The 24670-nt window shown below is 29.6% G+C and overlaps 1 long non-coding RNA gene and 2 pseudogenes across 3 annotated transcripts; 2 read left to right on the top strand and 1 right to left on the bottom strand.

Annotated features, from left to right (window-relative positions):
- LOC145968030 (uncharacterized) lies at positions 1 to 2438 on the top strand. The gene is made up of 3 exons (XR_014437649.1): positions 1 to 208; positions 291 to 505; positions 2120 to 2438. It is a non-coding gene; the product is annotated as an uncharacterized LOC145968030 (long non-coding RNA).
- On the bottom strand, positions 2046 to 23975 carry LOC145968028 (putative fatty acyl-CoA reductase CG5065; annotated as a pseudogene). Its single transcript, XR_014437647.1, has 8 exons — positions 23558 to 23975; positions 17261 to 17458; positions 14188 to 14384; positions 4829 to 4938; positions 4524 to 4722; positions 3799 to 4041; positions 3390 to 3649; positions 2046 to 2619 (listed from the first exon to the last, which is right to left on the bottom strand). The product of XR_014437647.1 is annotated as a putative fatty acyl-CoA reductase CG5065 (transcript).
- LOC145968029 (uncharacterized) lies at positions 6946 to 13339 on the top strand (annotated as a pseudogene). Its single transcript, XR_014437648.1, has 8 exons — positions 6946 to 7135; positions 9796 to 9994; positions 10315 to 10536; positions 10735 to 10794; positions 10962 to 11075; positions 11495 to 11718; positions 12155 to 12259; positions 12432 to 13339. The product of XR_014437648.1 is annotated as an uncharacterized LOC145968029 (transcript).
- Positions 23976 to 24670: the final 695 nt, after the last annotated feature.

Here is a 24670-nt window from a genome sequence, read left to right as displayed (position 1 = left end):
TCCAGTCTATACATATCGATGTATCCACCACGTACTCTTTGTATCGGTACCGGCTCGAGACTGCATCATTGTTAATACGCGAGCCATTTTCTTCGTAGTGTAACTCGTGTTTCTTATTCTCAGTAGGAATCGAGGCAGCAATTTATAAAGAAAGATTTTGTGAGATACTGCGTTCTTAATAATTTTTCACGGATGATGAATATCGTAGGTAAATATTATATTGCGTAAAATAGCCTAGTAAGCAAAATTTAGCAGTGTGCGCACATACTTTTATCTTTTATTTTTTCTAGAAAACATACAAAGGAAAGACGTATTTTACATAATTTACTGAAGGATGGCTTGGTTACAGTACCGAAACAATGGTTAACAGATGACAAGAAATATACATTTTGACCATCTAATGTGAATACAGCACAATGTATAAATTTGACTAAATCTTGTAAATATGCTGAAGTAAACGTACAATTGGAAAAATATGAAATAGAATTTATATATAGAACAGCAGGTTTATAATTATATTATATACTATTTTTAAATTATATTATATACTATTTTTATATTTCATGTTTTCACTTCAGTATATAAATATTTATTTAAATTTTGTATATATTGTTGCGCCCCCGCGTCCCGTCCCTGCGGATGTATTCGCCACCCGTTATTCTGTCGGCGGGAAGTACGTCGACGGAAGAAGATCGTCTCCGCGCGCGTTGTCAAGACGTTTGTTTTTAACAACGACTGTTATGGAGTCTGGAGCCAGCTGTCAAGCTGTGTGGACGCGCGTTAACCTATGTTTCGTTCTGTGTTATTCCAGTTCTTGTATGTTTTTCGTGTTTCGTATTAAAGTTCTTTGTTCTAAAGAACCGTGTTTTTATTCCCGAGTGCGCGAGTGCGCGAGTGTGATCGGGTGCCGATAGTTGTGCCGCGCACGTTTCGAGATATATCGCTCCGCGGGCGCAACAATATAACTAAAATTTATATTTTTGAAATCGTTATGATTTTTTTGTAAAACGAAATCTCACTTTCTTAACATTAATTTTAACATATTGAATAAACATACAGGGTGTCTCATTTTAAACAATACGCTCAAATATCTCCGAAACGGTGCGTTAAATAAAAAAATGTTTCAAACAAAAGTTGTATGGCTTGAAGGGGGCCATCAGATGGTGGCAATGATTTGACCTTGGAGAGTCGTATGAAGGTGACGTGAAGGTCACCTTCAATTTTTTAAATGGAACTCCCTATTTTTTATTACTTATTCTTGTAGCTTATCTCGAGAGCTTTCCGAAACACTATAATAAATTTCTTCGTTGAGTACTTTCCGAGTTATGAGGCTTGAAATAATTTCTTAATTTTACATAAACCATATAATATCTAGTAAAATATTCATTTTTCGATTATCTTACCTTAATACTTTTATGTACAAAATAATAAGAGGAATCAATTGGTGTAAAGAAAAAACATAGTTGTTTTTAAAAAAAATATGTAATTGTTAATTGCAAATTACATATGTCTTCTTCGAAACAATTATGTGTTTTCTTTACACCAATTGATTTCTCTCACTATTTTGTACATAAAAGTATGAAGGTAAGATAATCGAAAAATGAATATTTTACAAGATATTTTACGGTTTATGTAAAATTAAGAAATGATTTCAAGCCTCATAACTCGGAAAGTATTTAATGAAAACTAACTTAATTATAGTATTTTAGAGAGCTCTCGATATAAGTTACAAGAATATGTAATAAAAAATAGGGAATTATACTTAAAAAATTGAAGGTGACCTTCACGTGATCTTCAAACGACTTTTCAAGGTCAAACCAATAACACCATCTTATGGCCCCCTTCAAGCCATACAATTTTTGTCTGGAACATTTCTTTCTAAAATTCATAGTTTATGAAATATTCGACCGTTTCCAGACTTTTGGTACACCCTGTATATCTTTCATTCCAGTAAACACATGTTTTGGATAACATAATAATATATTTATCAAAGAAATAACACATAAATTCCATAAAAACTTGTACATTTATTCAAATTTCTTAAAAACATTTGTATTACATTTATATTTTTATCAAGGAATTACAAATGTTTAGTAAGATTTACTTTTTTTCTTTTTAGATGTGTCCGCGATGTAGAATCTAATCTTTGTCTTCATATTATAGCTAATATTGATAGTCGTGAGAAGATTTCTGATAGTAATTCTGATAGTAATTAGTAGATTACTTAGATATACTTAGATAGTATATTGAGATTCACTTTTATTCTATAATTCATACCCCATTGCGCATAAGTATAAGTAGTTTAAAAATACAAATACGTATAAGACAGAGAGAGATGTGTCGGGCAATGAACGATTAAGAGATTATAGTTTCTCCTCTTCTTATCTTTAAGTTCCACAAATTATGTATATAGTGCAATAAATACAAATGCAATACAACGTTTGCTTTACAAATAAACTCTTAAACATGTCCTATGAATATGCCTATAAACGGTAGCGATTTTATTTTCTCAGTAACGTAATCCAAGAAAAATCTTACTATTTCTCAACATTGTTACATATAAAATATAATACACCGTAGTAAAACAGGTATATTGTCGTGATATGAATAACGTACATCCTGAAATAAATGAGCTTCATAGAATAAGATAACATAAAAGTTTTAAATAAAAATACATTTTAAATTTCCAAGAAATTTAAAAAATTAATTTTAAATTTAAATTAATTCAGAGTTTAATCTTAATATATATTTAGATTTATTATATAATTCAAGTTTAGATTTATTATATAATTTTAATTAATATATTATAAAATTTAATTTATTTAAATTTATAATTTAAAAGTCTAAAAAATAATTTTCTCAAATTTTTAGAGAAAAGTGGATTAAATCGTTATTACACCAGAAACGGTAATTACTATACTTTATACAAACATAAAATATAAGATGGAAAATGCATCTGTAACATTAAGGAAAAAAGTACACATTTATATGAGAAACAATTTCAAAGATATTCAGTTTCTTCAGATATTTAGTTTCCTTTTTTCATTTTATATTTTCTTTAATATATGATGAAATATTTTTTTCCCAAAAATGTAAAAAATATATTATTAATATACAAAGATTCCGCAAATTTTATAATCAAATGTTATATATCCACTTTTCTCTTCTGCTTATTGAGAGATTTATCTTATTGTTTGTACTTGTTTCGAAGAATCTCTAATAAAATATTTAACAGATCTCTAATCAAATAATTAACAGATTTTATTTTTAGTATGGCAAAGGTACTGTTGATTGCGAAAATATATCGCGAAATTTAATTATAAAGAATATCATTATAAAGAATATAATTATAAGAATTTAATTATAAAGAATATATAAAGAATACTCACATTTTTTGATGCCGACGGGCTTTCGGCAAAGTAGATAGATCTTCTTTCATGCAATATTGCCGTATGCCAAGGATTAAATGCTTAAAGTATTCCATTTTATCGACATTATAAATCATAGTTGGAAATATTTTTTTATCTAATGGTGTTAGATCGTTGCATAAAGTAATTATATTTTTATTATAAAATATCCATTGTGCCGCGTGATGAAATATTGCAATACTGCGAGATTGTCTAAAATTCGTTTCTGGATTCTGACCATACTGTTTGTAAGAATAACGAAAAAAGATAATAATTAAGGAAATTTATACAGTTACATGATATTGTGTAATTACATGTAAAAAAGCAAAAAAGTCAACAGATAAAAATCGAAAAATATATGTCTACAAATATTAAAACATATGAAACTTACAATCTCTTTTGTCGAAATATCAGCATCAGAAAGTCGATCAAATATGCGGGTATAATTTGGGAAATTAAGACAATAATATTATGCACAAATTTATTGCTATGTAAGTCGCCAAATGGATACCAAATTTGTCCCTCGAAAGGATACTTGTGAACAAATTGTTTACTTCTCTTCCATACCTCGCTCCATGTGACACGCATTGTATCGATTTGCGATGTCATATTGACTACGAGTATACTTTTCGAACTATAAATGTTAAATCAAACATAAAAAATTAAATGTAATATTTTTTATTTATTTAAGTGGAAGACAATTGTGTAAATATAAAATAGTTAAATGTTAATGAAATCGATTAAAGAATATATGAAAAGCTCTTGAACATTTCTCTCTATCGCATAACATTAAATAATTTAGAAATTGTAGTAAATTGTAATAAATTGTATTAAATTTATTTTTAATAAATCACGACAATAAATTTAAGAAAAGTTTAGAATTTAAAAAAAAGATAAGATACTTTAACAGTTTACGATACTTTAATTTAGGATACTTTATAATAATTTAAAATATATTATATAATCTTAATATCAAAAATGTTTTAAGGAGCACTAGTGATAAAATGATTTGTTTATATTACGAGCATAATATTAGATGATTAAATTTCACTTTAATTTAAATTGTGATATATTTTACTATTGTAGAAGAAAAGTTTGAGCAAAATGGAAACTTACTTTCTCAGGCTAGTGGCTATTTTGTATGCAATTATTATTAAATCGTTAATTGCAAGATCAACTGGTATAATTTCGACATTAAAATTGCCGTTGCAATGTATCGATCTGATAATACCCTTGCCTCCACCGACAAGTAATCCTATAGGTCCATTTAAATTGTCGATCCATCCTGGTAACGGCTCCTTGTAAGAAGGGAACACTGCGACGAGATTCATTAATTTTTATATTTTTCTTTGTCTATACACAGTCGCCGATATATTATATTTTAAAATCTTTTATAATTAATAAGATACACCTATAATTACCGATTGATGGTCTAGCAATGCAACAAGGCAGTTCAGGAAATTCATTGGCTACCAATTTTTCAGCCAGATGTTTCGAATATGTATAAGTATTTGGGTGCGGATGTATTAATCTAAAAAAATTGCAAACATAAACACGATAAAATCTCATATATTTTCCTATGCACAATTAAGAGAGAGAAATAACTTAATTTAATTAAATTAATTTAATTATTTAATTAAACATTATAAAAAGAACATTATTAGTTATAAGCATTATATTTACATATTACTAATACCGTTTATTAATATTCTTTCATCAATATAGTTAGTTTATTTCATTAATTTATATAATTATTTACAATAATTTTTAAATATTTAAATATTTTAAATTTTTAAATATTATAAATAGTTAAAAAAAATTATAATTTAAAAAATATATTATTAATAAGACTAAATTGAATATACTTGCGCGAGCTACCCCATATAACATCGGGCATCCTATGTATATGCATTTTTCTCCATTATATGAAAATAATATCCTGTATGTAGAATGTATGTACATTTTATATACCTGGATTGAATATACATTATGGTATGTGATATGTATATTCATTAATGTATTTTGTATGTATATACAGTACACAATATTAAATGTATATACATTTCATATACATGATTTAAATATACATTATAATATGTAATATGTATATTTATTAATGTAATTTGTATGTATATACAGCACACAATATTAAATGTATATACATTTCATATACGTGATTTGAATATACATTTTGGTACGTAATACGTATATGCATTAATGTATTTCATATCTATATTCAGCGTACAATATTAAATGTATGTACATTTTATGTACGTTATTAGAATATACATTATGATACGTAATATGTATATTTATTAATGTAATTATTATTAATGTTCGTATGTATATACAGTATATAATATTAAATGTATATACATTTCATATACGTGATTTGAATATACATTATATAGTATGTAATACGTATATGCATTAATGTATTTCATATGTATATACAACGCACAATGTTAAATGTATGTACATTTCATGTACGTTCTACGTTATTAGAATATAAAATATATCCAACAATACAAAACACAAAAAATTTAAAATAAAAAATTAATAGAATCATTAAAACTTAGAAATTAATACAAATAATTAAAAATTTCTACAAAAATGAAGAAGTAATACAAATTAAAAAATTAAAAATATATAGTTAAAAAAACTAGAAAAAAATGCTGCTAAACAATATGCTAAACAATAAAATTAACGTATTCTTTCATATGTATTTACATTGCAGTTATTAATGTAACTAAATTAAAAATAGTTTTACATTAAAGATCCAAGTTAAATTTATTATTATTGTTATTATTATTATTATTATTATTATTATTATTATTATTATATTATTAATATTATTATTATTTTTTTGTATCTTTAATATATGTATATACTTTAAAATTTTGCGACGCCAAGTTTTTTAAATTAATATTAAAAATTTTTTTAATTTTGTATTAATTTTTAATTTTTGCGAAAATGTTTAATTTTTGTATTAATTTCTAAGAGCGGAGAGAGAGAGAGAGAGAGAGAGAGAGAGAGAGAGAGAGAGTTTTAATTTTTTTATTAATTTTTTATTTTTAACTTTTATTTAAACATATATTAATAAACATAAATATATTAAATATATTAATAAACATTTAAACATATATTAATAATATATATTATTCCTTAACAGTACACATATCCGAAAAACGTTTAGAGAACATCCAGATGATGTCCAGTTAGATGTTCTTTGAATATCCTCTGAATGTCTTTTGAATATGTGCTGTTAAGAATTATATTAATATTATTTTATTAATATATGTATGATTAAATGTAAAAATTGTAATTTAAAAAATGCGAGAATATCGTTAGCGACAACGACAATTTTTCGTTAGAAACAAACAATAAGTAACAGAGGGTCCTTAAATTTTAAGCGATGCAATGCATTATCGCATCGTGTAAAGGGGCTTCGTGTATGGGCATCGTATAGGGGCATCGTGTATAGAAGCCTTTAGGCTCGATGTTCTGCTGTTTCCTCGTCATTACCGCGCTACGTGGCTACGTGTATGTAGAGCCTCGACTTTATTTTTCCGATCTCTGCTTACTGTCCGCCTGCTTTCTATTATATTTCAACTGTATCGGTGCGGATCCCGACTTGATTAATTGAAAGTATTTTCTGGATATTTTCATTAAGCACGTGAGAGTAAACGCAGCTCGCGAGAGAGCAATCGGATCAAAATAAAGCAAAGGTAAGCGCGGGACGAAGAAAGAATGAATGATAACAACTCTATACGTGTAATTATTGACGTTGCTCTTCACATAATCCCGAAATTTCGAGATTTTTTAAGATAAGTATATAACATACATAATATACACTTCTATGCATATATATAAATGTATGTGTGTGTGTGTGTATAATATATATTGTATGTACATAGTATGTATTATGTATGTAGTATGTACATAGTATTTTATCCTTTTGGTCTGTTATAATTTTTATCTGATTTGTTATAATTTTTTTTCTTTTAATCCTAGTTTTAGCTATGGATAAGCTTGAATTAAAGCATAAAATGAAGTTCTCTAGAAAGCTTACAAATAAAATAAATCGATCTTTAACAATAATTTCCGAGTCATCTCATGATTTTTATAACATTAATATAGATAATAATAGCATTGAAAATATCGCAAATGATAATAAAACAAACGATAACACAATATTACAAAAAAAATTATGCTACATTAGCGACAATGCTATAGACATTAGCGACAATGATGTAGACATTAATATTCCATGTAACAGTGAATTATTTAATAATCAGGACAATGATATTAATAAATTCTCATATAATATTACGCAAGTTGAGAATCCTAAAAACGAAGTGTCTCCAACTTCGAAAATAGCCAAATGGGCTATAAAGGAAAACATAACATTGTCGGCATTAAGAAATCTACTCTCTATTATACGTGAAATACCTGGATGTGATAACATACCAAAAGATCCAAGAACGCTTTTACGAACACCTAGTAACATAGTTACAACACCTTTAGCTCGCGGAGTATATTATTATTTTGGCATAGAAAAAACTTTAAATTTATTTTGTATAAATAATAAAATCAATATCCAACCAAATGAAAAATTTTTATTAGCTGTTAATATTGATGGCTTACCCTTGAGTAAGAGTTCTAATAGTTCATTTTGGCCTATTTTATGTGTGCTCAGTAAAATCGATAAAAATACTTATGAAACATGTGTTTTTAATTGCTTTATATCATGGTTCAGAAAAACCTAGTAATGAATTTTTCAGTGATTTTGTTAATGAATGCATCTGTTTATCGACCAATGGAATATTAATAAATTCTGTTAGATATTTTTTTCAAATTTCTATGTTAATTTGTGATTTACCTGCAAAATCTTTTGCTTTAGGTATTAAAAGTCATACAGGCTATTTTTCATGCCCAAAATGTGATCAAGAAGGTGAATTGTTTAATAATGTATTGTGTTTTACTGAGACTGAAAATTTACGTAAAAGAACCGATAATTCATTCAGAACTATGGCTCAACCTGAGCATCATATTAATAGAAGCATGCTGTTAGATATTCCAAATTTTAATATGGTAGACAACGTACCAATAGATTACATGCATAATCTTTTACTTGGTGGTATAAAAAGACTAATTTGTCACAAACGATATGGTTGGATTCATGGCAAACTACCTCATAAATTACGATTTCGTGATATTAATAACATTTCCGAAAATCTTTTAAGATTAAAACGATATATTCCTCGTGAATTTTCTAGAAAAACGTGTTCTATACTTGAATGTAAAAGATATAAAGCTACAGAATTTAGATTATTTTTGCTATACACTGGTCCTATTGTTTTAAAAGACGTTCTATCATCTAAAATCTATAATCATTTTATTACATTAAGTCTTGCAAGTTCTATAATGATTAGTCGGTGTAACTCAAAAATAGAAAATTATGTATCATATGCTCATAATTTGATGAAACATTTTGTTTCCCAATCTATTAAAATTTACGGTCCAGATTTTGTATCACATAATATACATAACTTTTTGCATTTAAGTGACTGCGTAAAATTATATGGTTCACTTGATAATTTTAGTGCCTTTCCTTTTGAAAATTTCATGCAATATTTAAAAAAAAAAATTCGCAAATCTGCTCAGCCTTTATAACAAGTTATACGTCGCGTAATTGAAGAAGGCAATAATACTGAATTTATTAATATTATAAATAATGATTCTGTAAAATTACGAATAGAACATTTCAATGGACCTTTAATAAATAATTGTACATCTCCACAATATAGGCAAGCACAAATAAATCATTATTGCTTAGATATTTTAAAAATAGGCGACAGATTTGTAGAATTAAAAAATAATTTAATTATTGAAATTAAGAATATCGCTTTTTGTAAAAACTCAGTATGTTTAATAGGATACAGGTATAGTAAGCAAGATAGCTTTTATTTAAAACCATGTTCGTCATCCTTATTTGATATTCATTATATAAAAAAGGAGAATTCACTTGAAACATGGAATATTAATTTCATCAAAAGAAAATTGGTAGTGTTACCTTATAAACATAAATTTGTTTCATTTCCATTGCTACATTTGTAAATTTGTAATTATTGTTGATTTTAAATATTTTGTATGCATATTTTTTTTATAAGTTTGAATTTAATAGACTAGAAGAGCCTTAATATGCGAATGATAGTATAAGTTACATCGAAAATAAATTTTCAATAAACTAGTACTTGTGCACTTACCATCTGCGTATAGCTCTTCTAGCCTAAAATTCAAATTTATATTGAATTTATAAAACTTTCAAATTTTTAATGATAATTTTTTTAATTAATTAATTAAAAATAGTAATAAAATATTGAAGATGAATTGGCTCGTTGTCAAATTTGATGCCGATAATACAGTGGAGGCTGTACCAAATAGTTGGTATGTTAAGGACAAATTACAATGTTATTGGCCATCCGAAGGCACTGCAAAGAATATCATAATAGAGTTTATTAGAAAAAAGCGATCTCCTCAAGCAAATTGGAAACTTTATGACGCCAGCATTTTGGGCTGTTATGGTACAGTATTCATCTACGCATATAAAAAAATACATTATTATTAATATAATGCATATCAAATAATATTAATAAAATATCTATAACACAAGAATATATTAAGCATATTTCACATTTCAAATATATTTGTATTTGTGTTACAATGAAAATAACACTCTTATTTGCATTATTTTTAAATTTATATATATATGTAATTTTATTATATTATATCATATTATTTTATATTATATTATAAATTATTTATTATTATTTGTGTTTTTACAGATTATATGATTATTAATTATATTATAAAAATTATTTATTTATGATTTATGTTCTTACAGATGATTATAAAATAGCACAGAAGAAAGCTAATAAAGCGAAGAATACAAATAATCTTTCTTCCAATAATGAAAATTTAAGACAGAAGTGTACAAATAAGAAGAAGATAAGAAAAAGACATCACAAAAGATTTGAAAGTGAATATGAATTGTCTTCTGAGACGGAAGTATCTTCATTAGATGATACAATATATCCTCATATTGAAGAAACTCAATTAAATAATAGTAAGTAGATAAATAATGTAATTATATATTATATTTACATGTATTATTTACACAGTTGAATATAATGGTACATGTTTATTAAACATATTAAAAGAGAATTGAAAAACATTATACATTTACATTACAAAAACAATTCAATAGTATTGTTAACATTTATATTGAATAACATATTTCTTGATACATTGCTTTATTACACAGAGAAGACAGATATAGACGAAAACTTTGAATCTATTAATCAGGATGATATTTACAATAAAGGTAATTCATAACAAAAAATATAGAAAAATGTATAGAGGAAAATAATTCAGAAAATTAATTTTTTATGAATACTTTTTAAATTCTTTTTTTGTACATTATGTAATATAAAAGGAAATTTTAATTACATGAAGAGAGTTATTATAATCTATAATTTATATTTTTTCAAGAGAGAGCAAATAAAATTGATAATTCAGCAATTGCTTCTACTTCATCTTGTGCTACTTCTACCGTAAAAGCAACACTGCAACATAAATCTCCTCTAGTTGTTGGACATAGTACTGGTAAGAGACACATTTTTATGATATATATACTTTTTAATGTTAATCCAGACAAACTTGCATAGCTGCATAACTATTATGCATTAAAAATTATCCAATCGCATTTTATGTATTCTTATGATAGAAATGCGATTTGATAATTTTCTTTGTGCATATGGTTCTACAGTTACACACATTTATCAGGATAAGCTTTAACATGCTAATTTGTATATATATATATATATATATATATATATATATATATATATATATATATATTGCAAAAATCGCAAAATGGTAGAGGACTTTTTTGTTCAGTTTACCGCCCTCTACTTTCTCACGAGCGTTGATCCGTTTATTACCGGACTAGTTACCGGACACCCTGTATATATATATATATATATTAATATAAAATTATGACTAATATTTAAATTACATTACAGAATTTGAAAAACGAGTTTTCAGAGAATTACACATCCTTAGCCTAAAAATAGATGATATTTTAGAAAGTATAAATGTTCTAATGAAAAATAAAGTAGATAAATCACAAAATCCATCTACATATAACAAAGTTCCTGATATTGTGGAACTATTTCCGGTGAATAATGAGTACTTAGCTCAATTAGAAAATTGGCTAACAAGTTCTGAACAAAATAAGGCAATGTTGGTAAGAAAAATTCTTCCTTCCATTAAAATGAATAAAATATAAGTATATTCAAAAGTATATTAAAAGAAATCATATTAAGAAGTCGTCAATATGATGTAAGACGTCGTTGATGTTTAATTTTAATAATTCTTATATATTTTATTTTCTATATTTAAGTAAATCTTAAACGTGTTAAATTTATATTATTATATTGTATATAAGTATATTATAGAATATTATCAATAATATAATATATGTATATGCTATGTGTAAAGAGACAAATCTTTAAAGCAGCATTTATAATATTAAAAAATTTTTGATAAATTTTGATTAAAAATGATAATAATTTAATAATGATATTACATAATTATAATGACAGCAATCTAATAAAGAGCTTATTCAAGCCATTATCTAATAAATATTTAAATATGTAATTGCAATTTTTTTATTATTACAGTCTGAAAATCTAAGTCGCATCGGGGGATTGGCATGAATTATTCCTGGAAAGGGGCTAAAAAGAAAAAAGCTTTTAAAAATTTAGCTATTGCAACTACTATTTTGTGTAAGTTTTATTATGCATAATTTCTATTATGTTAATATTAAATAGTTCTTATTAAATTTTCTGATTCTTTCATGGATATTATTACTCATATTGAAGATTTGGAAATAAAGATGTTGACTAAAATTTATGAATTTATTAATATTTATTATTAATATATTTATTTATTTTATAGCTGCCGTACGACTTAACAAGAATGCTCAAAACTGTACAGATGTTGAAATAATAAATGTTATAAAAGCATGGCTTGTTAGAAGCAAGGATAGATTTAATAATAATAATAATAAAAATAAAGAAATAGTTCATGAAGATATAGAAACATTCAATAATGAAGAGAATCCGGATGTACAAGATCCGCAGCGTAAAGACTAATTCAGGAAATATTTTAAATAAAAGATATATATTTACTATAGTTTACTATGCAACATATACTATTATGATAAATTTTTCTATAATCTAAGTAACAATTAATAACATTTAAGAATAAGTTTATTTAATTTTAAGCATGTATTTTAGATTAATTACGATAATTATTACCATTTAAGAATAAATTTCTAAGCATATGTGTTATATAATATATTATAAATTTAATTTGAATTTTTATTAGAAATTTTGTTAGAATTTATTTTTCATATTTTTGCAAAACGAAACATGTGTTTACAAACGTGCACATATGTTGTAAATATAATTATATGTTTATTTTTATGTATGACATATAATTAAGTTTATATAATTATGATTAATATTATATAATGTTCGTTTTAATTCGTTTTTTTTTGTATTTATGACGTACTAATTTTTTATTGTTACATATGTATACACACATGTATACACACACACACACACACACACACACACACACACACACACACACACACACACACACACACATATGTATACATATGTGTATTTATGTATCATTATGGCACGAATATACAAATTGTTTATATAATATATATATATACAGGGTAATTCATTTTAATCTAACCAATTAATTTTTAGAAAAATAAGTTATTTTTCAAAAAAAGTATTTCCAACACAATGTATTATTTTTAAAAAAGTACATATAGTTTAAAAAACCAAGTTAATCTTGATTTTGAAAAATTTTCCCAAAGTCAAGGTAGCTGTATTATATCTCCGTGAAAATTATATAACTATAAAACATTTTTTCTCAAAAAACATTATTTTTCCAAAGAAGCATCTAATTAGATTAAAATTTATTATATGTACACAAAAAATGTGTATACATATTATATGTACAGATTTTATTAAAAATATTTTTTTTGAGAAATATTATTTTTCGAAAAATTGAGTAGATTAAGATGAATTATTCTGTACATATTCTATATATGTATTATATAAACAAATTTGTATGTATATTCGTGCCATAATGATACATAAATACACATTTATATATATTTTATACAATATGCACATATTGATAAACGAATAAAGATATATATACATAAAAATGTGTAAATCATTTTATATATACGTGTATATATAAAGAACCTTCAGTGCATATCATTTTGGTAACATTTGTACATTCATTTCATATCTTTTGTATGTACATTGAAGCACAAAGTATATACATGATTATATGTACAGTGTATGTACATGACATATATTCTAATGTTTTATGGGTATATACATAGAAAGTATAAATCACATATATTTTATGTACATGTGTATATACAGAGAATCTTTAATGTACATCATTGCGGTAACATTTGCACATACTATACACATATTTTGTATATACAGTGCATCACAAAAGCATATACATGGCACACTTAATATACATGAATGTATATACATTATATATACTATGTATATCTTAATGTTTTGTGGGGTACGCTTATGCTGAATGTTGTTAATTATTAAAATCGATTTTAAAATGTTGTTAATTATTAAAACCGATTTTTAATTACTTTGGCGTAATAAGATCGATAGTATCTTCATTTAAGCATTGAACGAGTCTCAAGATATCCTCAGGGTCATTAGAGGAGTCATATATACGCTCGCCTACTTCCTTTTGATCAACGTGACAGAAGGCTGTACTTAGATGTATAAAAGCTTGCAGATGCTTCATTTCTTTTCCCAAGTTTAGTACCCTTTTTGTACCTTTCTTGAAAATTAAGTCAAAGTCTCATGTCTTATAAATCATTAAGAATATTATAATATGCAAAATTAAGTCTAAAAAATATACTACGTCTCATTACTTATAAAGGATTCCGCACAAATCTTATGGAAAAGTGGTTTCAGTGAAATTGTCTAAAAGTTGGATATGTTTCAGTTTATGACCTCCTGATCAAAAGTCTTAATAGGCAGGATCTTTAAAAATGGACAAATTTTTCGTTACAGACGTTCAAAACGGACAATTAGATTCACGTACGCTGGAGATGTATTCGACATTATATGGGAAAATATGTTGATATATTCGCGTGTATGCATGAGTCGGTGTGTGTATACATACAGGCCCGTTTTAATTGAGCACCCCGATTAACGTCCCAGAAAGTAATTGGATGAAAAAATGTTTCAGATAAAAGTTGTAGGGCTCGGAGGGGGACACCTGATGACATTGGTTTGACCTTGAGTGAATGTACCAAGGTCATATGAACTTCAACTTTGTTTTTTAAATGGAACTCCCCATTTTTTATCGTACATCCTTATAAATCATCTCGAGAGCTTTCCGAAACACTACAATAAAGGGTAAAGATTGATATTAGGGGACTTATCTCCGATGAGCTCCACCTTGATGTATGTTATCAAGGTCACTGTCCTGAGTAACATGCAAAAGATTTTAACCGTCGCTCGTTGTTTATTAAAAAGTTATAAACGAAAGAAGTTTGACGAACTTCACATAATTTTCGGACACCATGTACAATAACAGACCTCTTGTCGCGTTGAAAGTTATAAATGTGAATAAACGTATTGAAAAACATCTCAATTTCTTTGACCTTACCAAGTACATTGATTATAAATGTACAATAACATACCTTTTATTACATTGAAAGTTACATATTTTAACTTTTTATATTGAAATCAGATAGTAGAACAATGGTAGGCTTTTATATTTTTGATATTTCTGACTTTGAAAATATTTAAGAAAAGGTGAGTTAGTACAAGACAGATTGTTGTACAGTTAACATGAAGTTCTACGAGTTTCTCGCTTTAACAACAAAATATGATGAGTTATTAAACTATTTGTGCGCGAAAAATGTTACATTTGTAACTTTCTATGCAAAGTGAAGTGTATCCCGCATCACAAACACGGGTTGGGTTAGATTATATCTTCTGAAAGTGAAGCCCCCCGCAGGGGGGGTGGAACATACTGTCCACGCATGAACTTTCCAAGATGAAGCAAAGTTCACATAATCTTGACCTCCATTAAGAGTAAATTTTGCTTTATCTTAGGAAGTACATGCGTAGGTGCAGTATGTTCCGCCCCCCTACGGGGGGCTTCATTTTCAGACGATATAACCTAACCCAACCCGTGTTTGTGATGCGAGATACACTTCACTTTGCATAGAAAGTTACAAATCTATGTGAAACCGTACAATAATAAACCTTTATTAGTTTATAACTTTTAACCCGACAAGAAATCTGTTATTGTACATGTGTCCGAAAATTATGTGAAATTCGTAAAACTTCTTTTGTTTATAACTTTTTAATAAACAACGAGCGACGGCTAAAATCTTTTGCATGTTACTCAGGACAGTGACCTTGACAACATATGTCAAGGTGAAGCTCATCGGAGGTGAATCTCCTAATATCAACCTTTACCTTTTTATTAAATAATGAGAGGAATTAATTGGTGTAAAGAAAATACATACCTGTTTAAGATAAAATATGTAATTATTAATTGCAAATTACACAAATTTTCTTAAAAATTATGTGTTTTCTTTATACCAATTAATTCCTCTTATTATTTCGCACATAAAAATATTGAAATAATGTCATCAAAAAATGAATATTTTACGAGACATTTTATGGTTTATGTAAAATTAAAAAATTATTTCAAGCCTCATAACACGAAAAGTACTTAACAAAAAAATAATTTATACTATACTTTATACTATATACATATATACACACACAGACTCATGTATACAAGCGAATATATTAACATATTTCCACATACAGGGTGTTAGAAAAGTCTGGAAACGGTCAAATATCTCGAAAACGAAACGTTTCTGAGAAAAATGTTTCGAACCAAAGTTGTAGGATTTCAAAAGATCTATTTACTGGCGCGATGAGTTTAACCTTGAGTGGCGTCGTCAAGGTCAGAGCAAGGTCACCTTGAATTTTTTAAATGGGACCCCCTATTTTTTATTACTTATTCCTGTAGCTTATCTCGAGAGCTTTCCAAAACACTATAATAAAGTATTTCTTCATTGAGTACTTTTCGAGTTGAGGCTTGAAATAATTTCTTAATTTTATATAAACCATAAAATATCTAGTAAAATATTCATTTTTCGATTATCTTATCTTAATACTTTTTTGTACAAAATAATCAAATCGAGATATTTGACCGTTTCCAGACTTTTCTAACACCCTGTATAATGTCGAATACATGTCTACAGTACGTGAATCTAATTGTCCGTTTTGAACATCTGTAACGAAAATTCTGTGTGTTTTTAAGGATCGCGTCTATTGGGAATTTTGATTAGGAAATCATAAACTAAAACATATTCAACTTTTAGACAATTTCATTGAAACCACTTTTCCATAAGATTTGTGCGGAGTCCTTTGATTTTTATATTGCTTTAACATAAGACTTTCTAAAAATAAATATCTTTATTCTATATTTTTATATAAAAATTTATCATGTGAGCAAACAAAGTTTAAAAATAATTACATTGTAATCAAAAATTTAGCATCCAATGCAAATAACTAATAACACATTATAGAAAATATAAATTCAATTGTTCAAATTGACTAGGTTGATAATTGACTTAAATTGATTAGATTTAAATTTCTTTAGGGAAGCTAATATCTTACCATGTTCATTTCGACGGCATCTTTCAATTTCGCATTCATTTGCAGACTCGCGGCGCAATGAAATACTATGTTTACCTCATTTATTAGTTGCTCACGTTCTTTATCAGTAAGGCCCAAGTTGTCCGAACATACGTCCCCATTAAACGGTATCACTTTCTTCAAAACTTGAAGCTTCTCAGTTCGTATTCTTTGAAACAACTGTGTAAAAATATTAGTTCTATTTGCTAATCTCCTGCATATATTACCATTCATTGCTTAAAAACATTTTAGTTTGAATAACCTTATTAAATCTATTTATATTCAAAATTTAATAATAAATTTTCGTAATATTTTCATTTGTATGTTTGATTTACTATATGTTGAATAATATAATATTGTTAATTTTTTGAAATTTTATAATATTTTGAAGTACTATTAAATTAATTTAAAACTATTAAATACTATTAAATTAATTTAAAAAATTATATAGAACATTATAATTCATATATATATATATATATATATATATATATATATATATACATAATATATATATATATATATTGTTACGCCCGGGGCGGGGACTTCGATAGATATCGAAGTCGCGCGGTAAAGAGATCGGCCGCTCGCGGGACGCGCTAAATAAACAAGCACTTAAGGAAACTAAAGAACTTTAATGCACTGCACAATTACAACACAAACGGTAACTCAGAACGTAAATACACAATAATAATGACACGGATCGACTCGTAAGAGAAACGCGTCCACACAGCCTGACAGCTGACTCTAGACTCAAATGACAGCCGCCGCTGTCAACAACCTCTTGACAACGGACTTCTTCTCTTTCCACGACGGACTCGACCGCGACCCGAACCAGGGACGTAACACTTGCTCCCCTCTCGAAAGATTGTCGTCCCGACAATCACGCTGTGGTAAGTCTTCAAAGGAATCTCGTCGTATTTCAGCTCCCGACGTGCCTCCATGTTCTCCCTGAACTGCTGTTGCAGGTTACCGAACCACACGTCTTCTTGGGATCAAACGACTTCACAGATTCCAACGACTTCACTGATTCTCTCCTTAGAGAAAAATCTTCAGGCAAGAGGGGGGTATCTTCCCGTGGACCCTCTGTTCTCCCAAGAGAACTCCTCAGGCCCCTGCCTCGGCATTTGCCCGAAGACCCACGGGAAAACCACGGGTCAAAAACCGTGGGTGAGGCAGCTTAGATCCCTTTCGGTTCCGCTCAAACTTCAGTTTCTTCAACTTTCACTTTTATTTCACCTTCTTTGTCGAGCTTCTGAAAGAATTTAAAAAAAAAAAGAGCAGAAACCTTAGCTTTTCTAAAATTAATTCTTATTAAATAGCGGGCTCCCGAAAACTCCTCTCAAAACTTCGTTCGTGAAAAGGGGCCAACCTATCGGAATGAATCACCTTACATCTGTGTCTATTCGACTTCCTTATTCCGAAGACAACATCACTAAGCTTTCTAACTATTTCATAAGGTCCCTCCCAATTACTTTGCAATTTAGGAGATTTTCCCTTTACCCTACGAGGATTATAGAACCAAACCTTTTGACCAATATTAAAATTAACTTTCCTAGCCCTTTGATCATAACGAATTTTGGAACGAAGAGATTGAAGATTCAGATGCCGCCTAGCTTCACTATGTACGTCATTTAATTTCTTCTTCAGTCTTTGAACGTAGCCTTCAGAAGGAACGTAGCCTTCAGAAGAATCGTAGCCTTCAGAAGAACCCTCCTCCCCCCTCTCTGGAGGGCTTCCCCGTAATAAATCCAAAGGCAACCGTAAATCGCGTGCGAAACAAAGTTCCGCAGGAGAGGCTCCCGTCACCTCATGTTTGGAAGAACGATAAGCTAACAAATACATGGGAACCCAATTATCCCAGTCCTTCTGATCCTCCGCAACAAATTTAGCCAAATAATTCAAAATTGTTTGATGATGACGCTCGATCTGTCCATCTGATTGTGGATGCAAAGCAGTCGTCCTAGTTTTCTTAATTCCCAAAAGGTGCATTATTCCCTGAAAAATATTCGATTCGAAATTTTTCCCTTGATCTGTGTGGACTTCTAAGGGGACTCCGTGGCGGGAAATAAACTGCTTCACAAAAACATCCGCTATTGTAGAAGCTCTAATATTCTTCAAAGGGAAGGCTTCAACCCATTTAGTGAAACAATCGATGACCAGTAGTAAATAGCGATTTCCTGCTGCAGTCATCGGAAGAGGGCCCAGTATATCCATCTGAACTCTCTCGAAAGGAGAACCCGAATCGTAAACTTGCAAAGGAGATCTCCTCTTACCCGATGGGCCTTTCTTCGCCACGCAGACTTCGCAGGAACGACACCAATCTTCCACATCATTCTTACAAGTAGCCCAATAAAACCGTCTACGGATTTTCCCCAATGTTTTGTTCACTCCAAAATGGCCTCCAGAAACGGAATCATGAGCCTCCTCCATAATCTGTTTGATGAAATTCCTGGGAACGACTATCTGAAAAATCTCAGATTTGAAATTCGGAGACTCCCATTTCTTGAATAAGACTCCCTCCCTTAAAATTAACGCATCCCAATAAGTCCAATAAATTTTCGCAGAAACGTCATGTTTTACCTCCTGCCAACTGGGGCGTACTCTAAGTTCTTTTCCTCGCAAAAACAAAACAATGGTAGGATCCCCTTCTTGCCTTCTCCGCCACTCCTCAAGATCCTCGCCTCCCAAAATTATTCGAGCAAAAGAACTTTCCTTCAATTCCACCTTCGCGCAATACGAACAACCGAATATAGAACAAGGGCGCCTTGACAATCCATCAGCATTCTGGTGAAGATGACCCTTACGATGGACTATCTCAAACTCGTATTGCTGTAATCTTTCCAACCACCGAGCTAGTTGCCCTTCCAAATCTCTGAAAGACATCAACCATTTAAGGGAAATATGATCCGTCCGAATCTTGAACTTTCTCCCATACAAATAATGGTGGAAAGATTTTAAAGAGGCCACAATAGCCAACAATTCTCGTCGTGTAATACAATAATTCCTTTCAGCTTTATTTAACACTCGACTATAGTAAGCAATAACCTTTTCTGCGCCGTCTTGGACTTGTGACAGGACCGCCCCTACACCGTGATTGGAAGCATCCGTATCTAAGATAAATTGTCCTTGCTCCTTGGGAAAGGATAAGATCGGTGAAGAAATCAACTTCTGCTTCAATTCTTGAAATGCTTTTTGGCAAGACGAAGACCATTCGAATTTTACCTGATGCTCCGTAAGGGAAAACAAAGGTTTAGCCATTAACGAGAAACCTTTAATAAACTTCCTGTAATAGGAACAAAACCCAAGAAAACTACGAAGCTGCTTCCTATTCTGAGGAATCGGCCAATCCTTTACAGCGGAGATTTTCTCAGGATCCGTGGAAATTCCTTGCTCAGAGACGATATGTCCCAAATATTTCACTTCCCTTCCAAACAGAGAACATTTTTGGGGATTAATTTTCAAATTTGCCGAACGCAAGCGAAGAAAAACCTTTCTAAGATTAGACATCTCCTCTTCAAATGTCCTGCCAAAAACAATAACATCATCTAGATAAACTAAACAAACTTTCGATAGGAGATCTCGTAAAACTTTCTCCATCAGTCGCTCAAAAGTTGCTGGAGCATTGCAAAGGCCGAAAGGCATGACCTTAAACTGCCACAACCCATTACCTATAGAAAAAGCCGTCTTTTCCTTGTCCTCCGGGCTTACCTTCGTTTGCCAATACCCATTCTTTAAATCAAGAGTGGAGAACCAAGAATTCCCTGATAATTGATCTAGAATATCTTCAATACGAGGCAAAGGATATGAGTCTTTTACCGTAACCGCATTCAACTTCCTGTAATCTACGCAGAATCTAAGCGAACCATCCTTCTTTCTCACCAAGACTACAGGGGACACCCATGGGCTCCGAGATTCTTCAATGACTCCCCGTTGCCTCATCTCTTGGATGATACGCTCGACCTCCTCCCTAAGGGGGGTCTTCGGGCAAATGCCGAGGCAGGGGCCTGAGGAGTTCTCTTGGGAGAACAGAGGGTCCACGGGAAGATACCCCCCTCTTGCCTGAAGATTTTTCTCTAAGGAGAGAATCAGTGAAGTCGTTGGAATCTGTGAAGTCGTTTGATCCCAAGAAGACGTGTGGTTCGGTAACCTGCAACAGCAGTTCAGGGAGAACATGGAGGCACGTCGGGAGCTGAAATACGACGAGATTCCTTTGAAGACTTACCACAGCGTGATTGTCGGGACGACAATCTTTCGAGAGGGGAGCAAGTGTTACGTCCCTGGTTCGGATCCCGGACGAGCCCCCAAAAATGTTACGCCCGGGGCGGGGACTTCGATAGATATCGAAGTCGCGCGGTAAAGAGATCGGCCGCTCGCGGGACGCGCTAAATAAACAAGCACTTAAGGAAACTAAAGAACTTTAATGCACTGCACAATTACAACACAAACGGTAACTCAGAACGTAAATACACAATAATAATGACACGGATCGACTCGTAAGAGAAACGCGTCCACACAGCCTGACAGCTGACTCTAGACTCAAATGACAGCCGCCGCTGTCAACAACCTCTTGACAACGGACTTCTTCTCTTTCCACGACGGACTCGACCGCGACCCGAACCAGGGACGTAACACTATATATATATATATATATATATAGGGGAGACCGGGGACAAAAGTAACATTTTTTTGTATTATAGGTCACTAATTAATTATCGTTAGAGATATAACAAAAAAGATTATATGTTAAAAGACTCCATTTATTGTTCTATTATTATACCTATTTTCAACCTCAAATGATAAATATTTAAAGAGCTATTATAGCTTTTCGCAAGTACGTTGATTGTTACTTTCATCCTGGGGGCCTGGGATGAAAGTAACATAGTCTGAGGATAAAATTAGCAGTTTTTAATTTCGGAAAAATAAAGTAAATATGCCTTTTTTCAATTTAAGGCAACTTTTATTATAATCTTTTATTAAGCAAGATAACTTTTATTATAAATTTGTATTATATTATATTAAAATAAAAAATAAAATAAATATTTATTTTTATCATCTTTGAAAAACTTAAAAGAAATAATTTTCGTTAATCAAAATAATTATAAGTAATAACATAAAATAATTATACTTAATATCACACCAGTTTTGTACCTTTTTAAGTCTAAATAATAATTTAATTCTAAATAATAGTGTAAAAATTGTATGATAACTACTTATACAAAAGAGATTGGTATCTATTCCGAATCACAATTATGGCATACGTAATAAGAATCGCCTTTGGTACAGTTATTATGGGATCCTTATACTTTAAGCGTTGAAACATGTTACTTTCGTCCACAGAGTGTCGTGTTACTTTTGTCCCCAAACACATTTTTTAGAATAAAAGTATTATAACCTAAATATGATGCAAAACTTAGCCAAATCAACTATAAAATCTTATGAATACATTTTAGAAGAATACACCGGCAAATAATTACATCAATATATACACTTTAATTAGGCATAGATACAAAAAAACTAAAACGAGAAATACTTAGGTGAATAATGCAAATATACTAATTTTACTCCTGCATGTGCAACCGGTGCGATCGTTCTACAACAATTAGCTGAAAAGGAAGAGAATCGGGGCGTACGCGACTATATAGTACAAATTATTCAACATATTGTGTAGTTTATTACGAGGCTTGTTACTTTCATGACGTTGTTACTTTTGTCCTCGGTCTCTCCTATATATAAAATAAGCTATAGAAAAACTATAAAAATGAAGAGAGAGAGAGAGAGAGAGAGAGAGAGAGAGAGAGAGAGAGAGACATGTAACAAATTGTGTGTGTATAATACATTTTATCCTAAAAACAAATTTTATATTATTTTTAAAAATTATTAAAAAATGTACTTAGTTGAAAGTTGAAAAGTCGCTAAAAAGAAAAATTCTTATAAGAATCGCTACTTATTTGATCATTCTTACTCCTAAAGTATTCTTTATATTATACTATTATATTGTATTATTAGCTAATAAGTCAATGAAGTTTATATAGCTTTCTTAATTGCAAATCTTGATAACTAAGAATTTATAATTAATTAAACAATTTAATATAAAAATTAGTTGTATCAAATAAAAAAAATTAATAAAATCTAAATACAAATATACAAATAGAAAATACAAACATGTGATATGATTCTTATAAGAATATTTCAGAATATATAGCAACCTTATCCTGCAACATTATTTTGAGACATTAAGGATATAATAAAGATAATATAATTCACACAATATCTTACAGGTAATTTGAATATATCTTCAAGTCAATTGTCGCAACTGCGACCCTTCTTGGCCCGCATTAAGATATAGATTTTGTTGAGATCTGAACAGCTGTATAGCAACTTTTCTATAAGGACCTTGCCCATGAAACCAGAAACACCAGTAATGAAGATGCTCTTGTCTTTGTAGAAGGATTGAATCTCAGACTTTGATTCATAGCTGAAATTTATCATATATTGCGAAATTTGTGGTCACGACAGAAAAATAGACAAAAAAGAGAAAATGCACTTTATTACGCGATAAAACATATAGGAAACTACAGAAATTTGCTTTGCAATATAATATTTTTAGTGCTTGTATTGTTGTACAACTACGTGAAATGTATATTGTTATTTTCAAATCATTGTATTATATCGCAGCGCATAATTTTCATGCAAAAGCTACTGAAATCTCTACACAAATAAAAATCATGGTAAAAGAAAATTGACGATAGGTCGATTATTGTATTCAAACAATTATAATTTTGTAATCTGACTTGCATCTCTACCGAGCACTAAAGTTTTTTCAATATCGATTCATACACAAATATACATATTATAAATATACATATACAGGGTGTCATGAAAGTGATCATAATTTTAAAAAATTAAGGTAGATTGGCTCAAAGTTAGAAGTCTTGTACAGTTATGCAATATTCGCAATAATTAACGAGAAATAAATTAAAGAAAATCGGCCAATGCGCGTGGCTAGAAGTGCGTGGCGATGAAGGTCTCACTGTAACATAATAGCGGCGCGCGGCGAAACAGTGATTGGGGAGGGAAGGAGTGATGAGTGTGTAGGCGCGCGGCGACGGCTCTTCCCCTCTCCAATCTCAAATGATAAATATTTGAAGAGCTACTATAGCTTTTCGCAAGTACGTTGATTGTTACTTTCATCCTGGGGGCCTGGGATGAAAGTAACATAGTCTGGGGATAAAAATACCAGTTCTTATTAGGCAAAATACTACCAGTGCGATATTAAAATATAATGATTTGATGATATTAAAATATAATTATTTTACAGGAAAAAAGTTATAAAATTATTGGTATATTTAGCACAAAATTGCAGAACTACTTACTAATCAAATAATTATT

The sequence above is a fragment of the Camponotus vicinus genome, unplaced genomic scaffold, assembly GCF_025532165.1.
Source record: "Camponotus vicinus isolate PSW18456_S1 unplaced genomic scaffold, iyCamVici1.0 SCAF_3, whole genome shotgun sequence".
Taxonomy (NCBI): Eukaryota; Metazoa; Arthropoda; class Insecta; order Hymenoptera; family Formicidae; genus Camponotus; species Camponotus vicinus.
The sequence above is the reverse complement of the archived record's forward strand: the minus strand, read 5'-3'. Positions and strand labels throughout refer to the sequence as shown.